The sequence below is a fragment of the Herpailurus yagouaroundi genome, unplaced genomic scaffold (genome assembly GCF_014898765.1).
Source record: "Herpailurus yagouaroundi ecotype Mexico unplaced genomic scaffold, PumYag 159, whole genome shotgun sequence".
Taxonomy (NCBI): Eukaryota; Metazoa; Chordata; class Mammalia; order Carnivora; family Felidae; genus Herpailurus; species Herpailurus yagouaroundi.
The window spans coordinates 78,790,925-78,801,696 of NW_024412400.1; the positions used below are offsets into that span (position 1 = coordinate 78,790,925).

A 10,772-nucleotide genomic window follows, 5' to 3' on the forward strand; every position below is an offset into this window, starting at 1 on the left:
AGAAGTGACAACAGATTGGCCTGAGATTCCCAAAACCCTGGACTGAAGCCCCGCCCCCTTCTCAGTAACTCTGGGCCATGAAGGGACAGCAGACTCCTCGGGTTGTGGAGGAGCCTCTGCTAAGCAGGGACTGCACACGCTTGAGGCCATGGTTTTGGCTCATCCCCCGCCTTCACGCTTAGCCTGAACTAGCATGGCTTCCTCCCACTCTGCCTGAGCCCACCCTCCTGTGAACGTTCATATTCCTCTAGGCCTCTATTGGTCTAGACCAATTAGATCAGAATCTACTGAGGACAGTATTGGACATCTGTATTTTTATTAATTTTTTTGTTTATTTATTTTTGAGAGGGAGAGAGCACGTGCCCGCGCATGCGCAAGTGTGTGACCGGGGGAGGGGCAGGGAGGGAAGGAGACACAGAATCCAAAGCAGGCTCCAGGCTCTGAGCTGTCAGCACAGACCCCGATGTGGGGCTCAAACTCACGAGCCATGAGATCATGACCTGAGCTGAAGTTGGATGCTCAACCGACTGAGCCACCCAGGCACCCCTGACATCCATATTTTTAGATGCATCCTAGGTGATGTTAATGCCCAGGTGATATGGAAAAGTAGTACCTGAGTGGTTCCTTTCACCTACACTGGCCCTTATGGCTGTGGGACTAGGGGTAGGGTATACCCTGAGGACAGACTTGATCAAACCCTCGTTCCTCTACATTCTCTTCCCTTTTCTCTTTGTACGGTGGCCCAGTTGGCCTTGGGCTGGTCCTAGGAAAGAGATCAATTTGCCAAGGTGAGAGAGGTAAACATTTCATCACCTTGGTGGCTGCCTCTAAGAACAGCAGCTCCCTTCAGTGACTCTGGGCTCCGGGGAATGTCAACAACCCTGGCCCTGCCATTCTCCTGTCTGGTTGGGTAAAGCCAAAATGGAAGGGAAGAATAAACAGCCCCTGGCACGATCTCCAGCCGAGGAGTTCCTGGTGACCGTCATGTTTAAGACAACATTAGCAGACATCATTGTTCTCACTAAAGACAGTTAAACTGGGGCTCGAAGAGACAGATGTGGGTCATCAGACCCTCGGTATCAGGATTTAAGAGAAAATTCTTCATCTTTGGTCTTTCAGTAGAACTCTTTCCCTCGTGCGTTGTTGCCATCTGGTCCCCTTTTGCACTTCAGTGAGAATTCTGGGCCACCTAGTTACTGTGCTCAGCTGTGACAGTTCTGTTCTGTCTCAGAGCAGGGTGTCTTTCTGATGTAATGGCTGCCTGCCTTCAGCTGCTGAGCACTGAGATGATGGGTGAGAGACCTGTATCTGTTTGATCTGGCAGTCAATAAAAATCTGGTTTACATTGCTGGGCTCCTGACTTTTAAGCACTTGGGGGCCAGATTCTTCCAGATAAGCATAGAATGACTTAATTCTGCCTAGTTGAGGGCAGTTGTGGGTAGTTTTTTTTTAAGCACCCGACATATCTAGCCAACCAATAAAACCTGTTTTTCAGGAGGCCAGCTGGGATCAGAAAGTCATGAGTTTATTGGGGTAAGTTTCAGGCCACACAAACCAGCATTCCTTGCCCATGAGACTCTTGGAGGATTTCAAAAGCCAGATGGCAGAAGCACATTTATTCAAAACAAAACAAAACAAAACAAACCTGTCCAGGGCAAAGAAATCATCCATTTCCTTGTATCACGCTGAAATTTTACCAACTGATTGTGATAACAATGGTAATCTCATGCTGAACAGAACCTCTTACCGGCGGCAATATCTTTGTTCATTTGACAAGTAAGAGCCCACATTCTTAATTAAATGTGGCTGATAGCATCTTTTAAAACCTGGGGATTGATGTGATTTGATGACCGGGAGCAGACGGTCAAGAAAGAAATCTTGAGACGTTTTTTTTTTTGGTGGTTTAATTAAAGCATGGGGATAGGACCCTTGGGCAGAAAGAGCTGCAGTGGGATTTTGAGGAGCAAGTGATTATATACTTTTAAGTTGGGGGCCAGTAGAAACCAAGGAAGTTTCCAGAAGGATTTTCCTATGTTACAGAAGACTTACAGGATCCTGGGGGCCTAGCTACTGTCAAGCTAAGGTTGTTTTTTGCCTCTACGAGAGCATTAACATTAAAACAGTCGGGAGTTCCTGGAGGAAAGCATCCTCTGACTGCCTCCAGTAGTTGTCAGTGGGCTGCAGGTTATAAGGAAATTTAATTGTGTCTGCATTTCTTTTGCCTTTGTCCTTCACATCAGGGAATCACAGCAGGGGGAAACAAATCGAAAAGGTACTTGGTATGGAGGACTCGGGAACCTCTGGCTTTTAATACATTGAGGAGAGCTTCTGTTAATCCACTGTACTCCGGGGAAGTCCTGGGATGATGGAAGAATCTACTGCAGAGAATCTGCTGATGCTCCCAGAGGAGTAGGAATAAGGATGCGGGAGGTCTCTACCAAGAAGCTCGGTTAGGGTGATGCTAGCTACACTTCCTAGTCATCTTGGCCTAGCAGAGGCACCTGTTATTTTTGATCCCATTTCGTAGGCCACCTGTCCCACCTCGGGACAGAGTGTGTATGTGTGTGCGTGTGCGCTTGCTGGAAAATGGAACCCCTGGGTGGGCCGCCACTTTCAACAACTCTGAATGGCAGCAGGATCCCGATGTCGGTGGGGCAGCCAGCCATCCCTGACATGAGAAGCAGGGAGAGGAGTCATTACAGGATTAAGTGGCAGCACAGTTGGCACAAAGCAAGAAAGGGGAGCCCTCGGGGCGCCTGGGTGGCTCAGTTGGTTGAACGTCCGACTCCGGCTCAGGTAATGAACTCATGGTTGTGAGTTTGAGCCCCACATCGGGCTCTCTGCCCTCAGCACGGAGCCTGCTTCTCTGCTGTCAGCACGGAGCTTGCTTTGGATCCCCTTTCTCCCACTCTCTCTGCCCCTCCCCAACTCGTCCTCTCTCTCTCTCTCTCTCTCTCTCTCAAAAAAAAAAAAAAGTGGTGTGGGGGCGCCCATTGTGGTGAAGGTTTCTGGAAGCCGGGACACATGGACTGCTTCTTGGAGGTATTGTGGCTGGCTGAAGTACCTTCTGGGGGTTGTAGGGGGTCAAGGTCTCTAGGGACAGAAAGTTCAGGTTCTAAGGTACAGATGAGGGTGAGGTTTGCACACTGAGGGGTTAAGGAGTGGAGATCAGGGCAGAGTAAAGAGGTGTCACCAGAGGGTCCAGGATGGTGACCAGCACCAGTAGTTGACCTGGTAAAGCAGCCAAGCTCTTGGGAGCTCTTTAAAGGGTCCTGAGAGACATCTGTTGGACAGCAGAGCAGTTTGGGCAGTTAGAATAATCTAGTTTGACCACTGACAATGGCATCTTGAGCAAATGGCTTAAACTCTCTCAGAACTTCCTTTTTGTTTCTAAAAGAGGATCACATTTGGTTATATCTCTAAATTGCTAGCACCCAGTAAAGAGTAAGTGGTTCATGGGCCGTTTGCACCTGGGTTGTTGCAATGGACTCTTGAAAAGTCTTCTTCTTCTTCTTCTTCTTCTTCTTCTTCTTCTTCTTCTTTTTTTTTTTTTAACCTCCTTCAGGCTGCTGCCTACCACATTTGCTTCTCAGTTCAGCAGCCCAAATGATCCCTTGCAAACATAGGTCGGCCAAGTCTTACTCAGAATGTAAGCTGGAATCCTACACCTGTCTAAGGCCCTAGGTGATCTGGCTCCTATGCTCCCGACCTCATCGTCTGCTCCCCTTCTCGCTCTGCTCTGTTTCTGGCCTCCGTGTTGTTCTTGAAACAGGTCAGGCCTGCCCCTGCCCAGGGATTTTTGCTGTTCCGTCCACCTGAAATCCCCTTCCTTCAGACATCTGCATGACCCCCTCCTTTCACCTCCCTCCAGTCTGCCTGCACCAGCGCCGTGTTCTCCGTGAGGCTTTCTCACCATCCAGTTGAACACTGGACCATCCAGTTGAACAGTGATCTCCATCCTTCTCCCATACACCCTGTGGTCCCTATCCGTCTCCCCTGCGTTAACTTTCTGCACAGTGGTTATCCACTTCCAAAACATGACGTACGTATTTGTTTTGTTTTACTCTTCACTTATCCCCTCACTGGAAGGCACATTCTGGGGAGCGTGGGGTTTCTGGCTGGTGTCTGCATTGCCGTGTCGCTGGCTGGATCACAGTATAACTGTAAACATTTGTGTATGATGTTCTCACTAACTCTGGAACTTCTGCAAAGTGGGGGAGCTCAGGCCTCTCCCCGTGTCCCTCACCCTGCACTCCCCCAGGCAACCAGGACTTAGGCCCTCCTACATATAAACAACTTGGGAGAACCATTCAACTTGAAACCACTGAATCCCAACAGGCCTTGAAATCCAACACTCCGTTTACAGGAAGGAAACACAGAACAAAGAGGAGTAAGTTAAACAATACCGCAAGGAGGTCCTCCGCAGGATTCCGTTCTAGGCACATTCCTGGGACAAATGACTTAGTTTCTTCCACAAATATATGACCTGAAAAGGAAAAATCAGGGAGTGGGGAGCGATTTCACAATAAAAGGAGTTGAGAGTGGTAGATCATCCAAACAAAATGTGCCCACCTCGTTTGGATCCTCATGTAAGGAATTTAGTGTAAAAGACACTTTTGAGAGAACTGGGAAACATTTGAAAGTGGATTGGATATTAAGTGATAATGGGATCGGGGTTTTATATATATCCTCACATATCCTCTCACAGACCCGGTGCGTGTGTGTGCGTGGATGTGTGTGTGTGTGTGTGTGTGTGTGTGTGTGTGTGTGAGTTATAGAGAATTAAGCTCCATGGAAAATTATTCGAGGGCCTGTGGTCCCACTTCTCCCAAGGATGGCACATAGCTGACACCATCCTGGATGCCAGGGAGGTAAGTTAACTCATTACTTAAATGGATGTCATACGTAGGACATCAGGGCTTAATTTTCTTATGGAACCCCAATGGAGAAGATAGAGGAGCTGGCATTTGCTTTAAATTTCTCCAGAGGAAAAAAAGGGGGAAAGAGATAGCACGAAGTTGGCAAAATGTCGGTAATCCTTGGAGCTGGGCTCTGAAAACAGGTTCATTGTGTTACTCCCTATACCTTTTTGGTAGGTGTAGAGACTTCTGTGATATAAACTTACTTCTTTTTTAACTATTAAGGGGAGATGAAACAGTTCCATTTCCTGAGGAGGAGGTAGGCCCATTTTCTTTTCTCTCTGCTTCTCTGTTGGGTGTGGGTTGAAGTGTGGAGGAAAAAGGGGTGGACCTGTCGCTTAGGAGGCGTGCAGTATTTACTTAACCCTCCTTATAGGCCCTTTTGCTTCTTCCTTGGCTCAGTTCGGATGGAGTGGAGTGCACGGTGGTTCTCAGTGTGGTAAGATGGGGCAAGATGCCTGCTGGGGCTGGGGCTTTGATTGCTTGTCCTGGGCAGTGGGCATCATAGGGAGAGGGAGCTGAAGGGGTGTGACGCGCCCCCTTTCAGCCTGGCACCTGTCAAATGGGAAGGCAAACATTTCTACAAATATACATCCACCGTTGAAAGGTGCAAGGTTGAAGACAGTAGCAAAAGGCCAGTGATTTCCCTTTGCCGTGGCTCCATGAATCCTGAGTTCAGAGCTCTCCTTACCCGTTCAGGGTGACCGGCTCTGGTCAGAAACCACAGGGCAACCTGTCTGTGGTGGGGACTCAATACCCGCCCACAAAGCTCTGTTCTCATGCTTTTGGAAAAACCTCAGGGAAATGTCCTCAGGTGTTCCTTCTCCATTAGTGCCTGCCTGGCTGGGAAAAGATCTTATCTCCATGAAGACACACTTTTTGCAGCCTGGGTCTGGAACATTTGGGGCAAGCAGGAGTGAAAGCCCCTTTATCTCCGGGGCTTTGATCGGGGCAGGATTTCCCCCTCCCCACCACGAGCTCCTCCGCAGCTGCTCTGGCCCTCAGGTAAACACTTGCAAAAGCACAGCTACTCAGACCCCCCCTGTGAATCTTTCTGGAGGCTTCCTTTCACTCGCTTCGCAGATTTACTAACTGCAAGTTGGTTTCCTGTGGCTTAATATGTTTCTAGCTTGAGCAAATTTGTGACTTGTCAGAAATATTTTGACACAACTATAAACTTTTTGACCTCTGCTGGCTCCCACTAACAGAGCTCGGTGGCCAGGGGCTGGGAATGAGTCAGCAGCCTGGACCACCTCTCCGGGGACTGTGGAAGCTGCTGAGAGCGGTACCTGCCTCAGGGACTGTTCTTCAGGAATTAAATGAGCTTGCTGAATTACAGGAGCTTGGCCCTTGTGTAGAGTACTCAGCACGTGGTGAAAAAGCTCAACAATTATTAGCTGGAACAAAGCGATGAAGTCTATCATTAAGTTGTCGCTATAACCCTGCAGGGGTGAATTTTTAAAGTATTATTATCCATCCTCTACAGATGAAGACACAGGCTTATTAGAAGCTGATGGACTGGTCTAACCTCATATAACTGACAGGTAGAAAGGTCAGGATTTGAATCTGGGCTTTTGAGATGACAGAGCGTGAACCCTTTCTCCCAAGCCAGGGCTTCTCGCACCATCTGTGAAGAATCCTTTTCTTTCCCGCCAACCTCTCCCACATCAATAGCTTCTAAAATGCAACGAGGAGGAATTTTTGGAATACTCTTAAAGTTATTGTTAGGATCAATAGGCATAAAATTACTCCTTCGAATTAGTATAAAAGTTGATTACATTAGATTCCTATCCTAGGATCCATCCCGGATTTTGAGAAAGCGTTCTCAGACTAGCCTTAACTGCGGATCTCACTTTGAGTCATGGTGCCCTCAGCTGCCCTTTTCTCAGAGCATGATGTGTGGGTGGGACCACTTGTGTCAGAATCACACGGGTGCTGGCTAAATGCCCATCTGTGAGCCCCATCCCAGACCAGTTGGATCAGAATGACTGAGGAATCTGCATTTCAATAAGTAATTTGATAGTTCTTTTTTTTTTTTAATGTTTATTCATTTTTGAGTGACAGAGAAACAGAGAGACAGAGATAGAGCGTGAGCAGGGAAGGGGCAGAGAAAGAGGGAGACACAGAATCGGAAGCAGGCTCCAGGCTCTGCGCTGTCAGCACAGAGCCCGATGCGGGGCTCGAACTCACGGGATGTGAGATCATTACCTGAGCTGAAGTCAGACACTTAACCGACTGAGCCACCCAGGCGCCCCAGTTATTGATAATTGTGATATGCTCGAAGTCTGACCATCAGTGCTCTGGGCAGTGCTGCCTCCCCTCACTGGTAATAGGTGATAGGGAAATAGTCAAGTGAGTATAGTATTTTATTCTACACCCCCATCCTGACCCTGCTGTTTTGTTGGTGTGTTTTCAATTCTTAAGGACTTCCTTTTCACAGAAACTCACTGACATAACCTGTTTTCTGATCTCATTCTGGTGCATGTCAGCAAGCATGGATTGAGTGCAAAATGGGTAGAGGAGGGATAGACCCGACCACAAGGTGCTCACAACAAGCAGACAATGAGTGTTGCCAACGCCAAGTGCAGAACCCAGGGGCACTTCCGTGTGCAGAGATGGGGGAGATGAGGAGGAACTAGCAATGGAGATTTATGGAGGAATGACCAGTAAGGTGGAGAAAAACCAGGAGAGTGTGTAGGTTTTGGAAGCCAGAAGCAGGAAATGACCAACTTCTCAAAATACTGCTGAGGAGCCAAACACGGTGCAAACTGAGCACTGGCCATTTACTTAGCAGCATGGAGGTCACGGAGGTCTTTGGTGACGTAGACAAGAGCTGTTTCCTGGAGGTGGCGGAGGCCTGCTGGGGTGGGTTCAAGTGAGGATGGGAAGAGGAAAATTAGAAACCGTAAGTGTACAACGTTCTTTCAAGGAGTTTTACTGCGAAGGAAAGAGGGCGGCAGCTGGAAGGTGAAATGAGGTCAAGAAGTTACGCAGGAGGGACAGGGAAATGGCGATTATAATGTAGAACGTACGCCACGGCGAAATGTGTGACCGCTGTAAAGTCATGTGTCTTTTTCAGTGAATTCCTTCAGTAAAACAGAAAAAAAATTGTCTCCTGTGCTTTTTTTTTTTTTGTTCGAGCTTAAACCCTGCCCACTCCCCCCAACGATAATTGTCCAAGAAGAGTCTGCGAGTCTCTCTTATTTCTGACCTAGCCTAGTTTGAACACACTTGAAAAAATGACGTTACGTGTGTTTCGTATTTGCTTCATCTGTTTTGTGGCTGAAGTGTTGTAAAGTAGATTTCATCTCTACGTCACATGCAGAGGACTGACTGTTTTAAAAAAAAAAACACATATATAATCATACCTAACAGAATTAACAATGATTTCTTTTAAAAAAAAATTTAATTAATTTTTGAGAGAGACAGTGTAAGAGTATGAGGGGGGAAGGGACAGAGAGAGAGGGAGACAGAGGATCTGAGGTGGGTTCTGCACGGACAGCAGGGAAGCCCGATGCAGGGTGCAAACTCATGAACCGAACCATGAGATCACGACCTGAGCTGAAGTCAGACGCTTAACTGGCTCAGCCACCCAGGCACCCCAACAATGATTTCTTAATATCATTTAATACCAGATCTATATTCAGGTATCCCCATTTGATAATGGGACCCCATTTGTCCCTGGTGGTATTTTGTTCAAATCAAAATTCAAGCAAAGTCTGCATATTGCATGTGACATTTTTGCCTTTTAAGGCGTTTGTTTTTCATGCCCATTGACCTGTTGATGAAACTAGTTCAGTTCTGTAGAATGCCCTGCTTTCTGGCTTCTGTCTGCGGTGTCATTTAACTTGTTCTTTCTCCCGTGTTTTCTCAAAACTGGAATGACATGTAAAGGCTTGATTATATACAGGTGAAACATTTTGGATGAGAGTTTTTCGTAGGTGGTGCTGTGTGTTTCATGTTGCCTCACATCAACCAAGAGGGGTTTGTATGTTTGTTTAAGATAGGAGAAACAATAGCATGTCTATGTGCTGATAAGCATCATCTTTGAGAGAGGGATACATATGACGCAGAAGAAAAAGGGGAGATTTTATAGAAGAATATCCTTAAGCAGAGAAGAGTATGTAAGTTCTAGTGGCACATTGGGGCGCCTGGGTGGCTCGGTTGGTTAAGTGTCTGACTTTGGCTCAGGTCATGATCTCGTGGTTCGTGGGTTCGAGCCCCGCATCAGGCTCTATGCTGATGGCTCCGAACCCAAAGCCTGCTTTGGATTCTATGTCACCCTCTCTGCTCTCACCACTCCCCCACCCCTCCCGCCCACCCCTTGCGCTCTGTCTCTCTCTCTCAAAAATGAATCAACGTTAAAACATATTTTAAGAAATAAATATGAGTTCTAGTGGAGCAAATGTTGGGTACGGCAAGTGTTGGGTGCATCCATAGTAACAAGACAACATTTGGACATAAATGCAGGTAAGGTGAATAGCTGTGGTACAGAGGTGCACATGTGGTGATTCGATTCTGGTAGCTTCTTTTCTCTCTATGAGTAAGTAGCACGTTCACCAAGGAAAGGGGAAGATGAGGGGACTTTTCATGGAGATGAAGTCACATAGTCCTCTAGGCGAGTGGCAGGTGAATTGACTAGAAAAGTAGCATGTGATTACTAGGAAGCATAAAGCAGCTACCGGCAGTTTATGATCATGAACTTGAGGCAAACTCCACTAAGTATCGTTTTTTGATTTTCTTTACATATGTAGCTGTATGCTCGCAGGTGTGGAGGGGCACAGAGAGTTGGCTTTAACCAGGATTGGGGTTTATCCAATATTGTGCGATGGGGGAGCTCAATTTAATGAGTGACTGTGGAGTTTAATCTGGGATGGAAGGGAAGTGAGGCTGTGAAGGAAGTGCGAGACCATGAGAAGGTCGTAGGAGGAACCACAGAAGACAGTTGGAGGTCAGAACTAGTTGGACAAAGCTACGAAGATAGGAATGGTGTGTGGGGGTGGTGGTCCTGAAAATCAGGACTGTGGAGTCTTCTATGAAAATGATAAGATCGGAGATATGACCTTGGGGGTGAGTGGCTAAAGGCACAATCACTGGAGTAGAAGAGATTCACTGAGAGACCAGGGACTAGAACCATCCTGTAGGTGGATGTTGATATCACCACGAGTCAGGACAGAAGCAGCGTGGGGAGAATTACAGTGAGCCAGCTGCAAAAATATTCAAGGGGTGAAGAAGAGTGTCCCGGTGGAGGGGAAATGACTTCACCGATGCTGGTAGCAGGTGGTGTGGTCTGCATGGAGTTGTGTGAGGATGAAATGAGCTGGTGCACGTGAAGTTCTCAGCACTGAGCACAGGCTCCACGTGTCATCGTGGTTCTCATTCTGAATCTATGTGGTTCCAAAAAGCAGAGCTTAACCCCCTAGTTTATTTTTATGGGGGAGCTGATTTCTCTTCATTTTAAGACCTTCTAAGGGGCAGAGCTGTTTACAAAGCTATATGCGCCCCCCGGGAGGTGGTAAATTCCCTCTCACTCTGTGTATCCCACAGACAAAATAAGCTTCTGCAGCGACAGTGCTGCAAAGGGGGTTCTAGCAACTGAAGGTGACGGACGGGTGCGAGGATGAGTGTGGATCTGATCGTTGAAGGGCATGGGGAATGGGGAGGGGTGGTGTCAGAGCTAGCTTCGCTCTTTCATTCAGACACAACTGAGCACGTCCCACTTACGGTTCGGAACCTGGCTAGATGACGGAATTCTCCGTCTGGGTGGGACAGACCTGCAAACAGCTAAATGTCACGTAGTCTGATGAGAGCCAGAACAGGCACAGTGGAGTTGTATGGATCTCTGGGGGGGGG

General features: G+C 47.5%; 1 protein-coding gene across 5 annotated transcripts in view; it reads left to right on the plus strand.

Annotated features, from left to right (window-relative positions):
• Positions 1 to 10,772, plus strand: part of ST6GAL1 (ST6 beta-galactoside alpha-2,6-sialyltransferase 1) — a 121,537-nt gene that overhangs the window by 72,392 nt on the left and 38,373 nt on the right. Inside the window, exon 1 of one of the 5 annotated variants that reach the window (XM_040481056.1) lies at positions 5,299 to 5,358. The exons of the other annotated variants lie outside the window; for them this stretch is intronic. The gene's annotated coding sequence lies outside the window, so the exon portion shown is untranslated. Of the gene's footprint in view, positions 1 to 5,298; positions 5,359 to 10,772 lie in introns of those variants that run through there. 5 annotated transcript variants of the gene reach the window in all.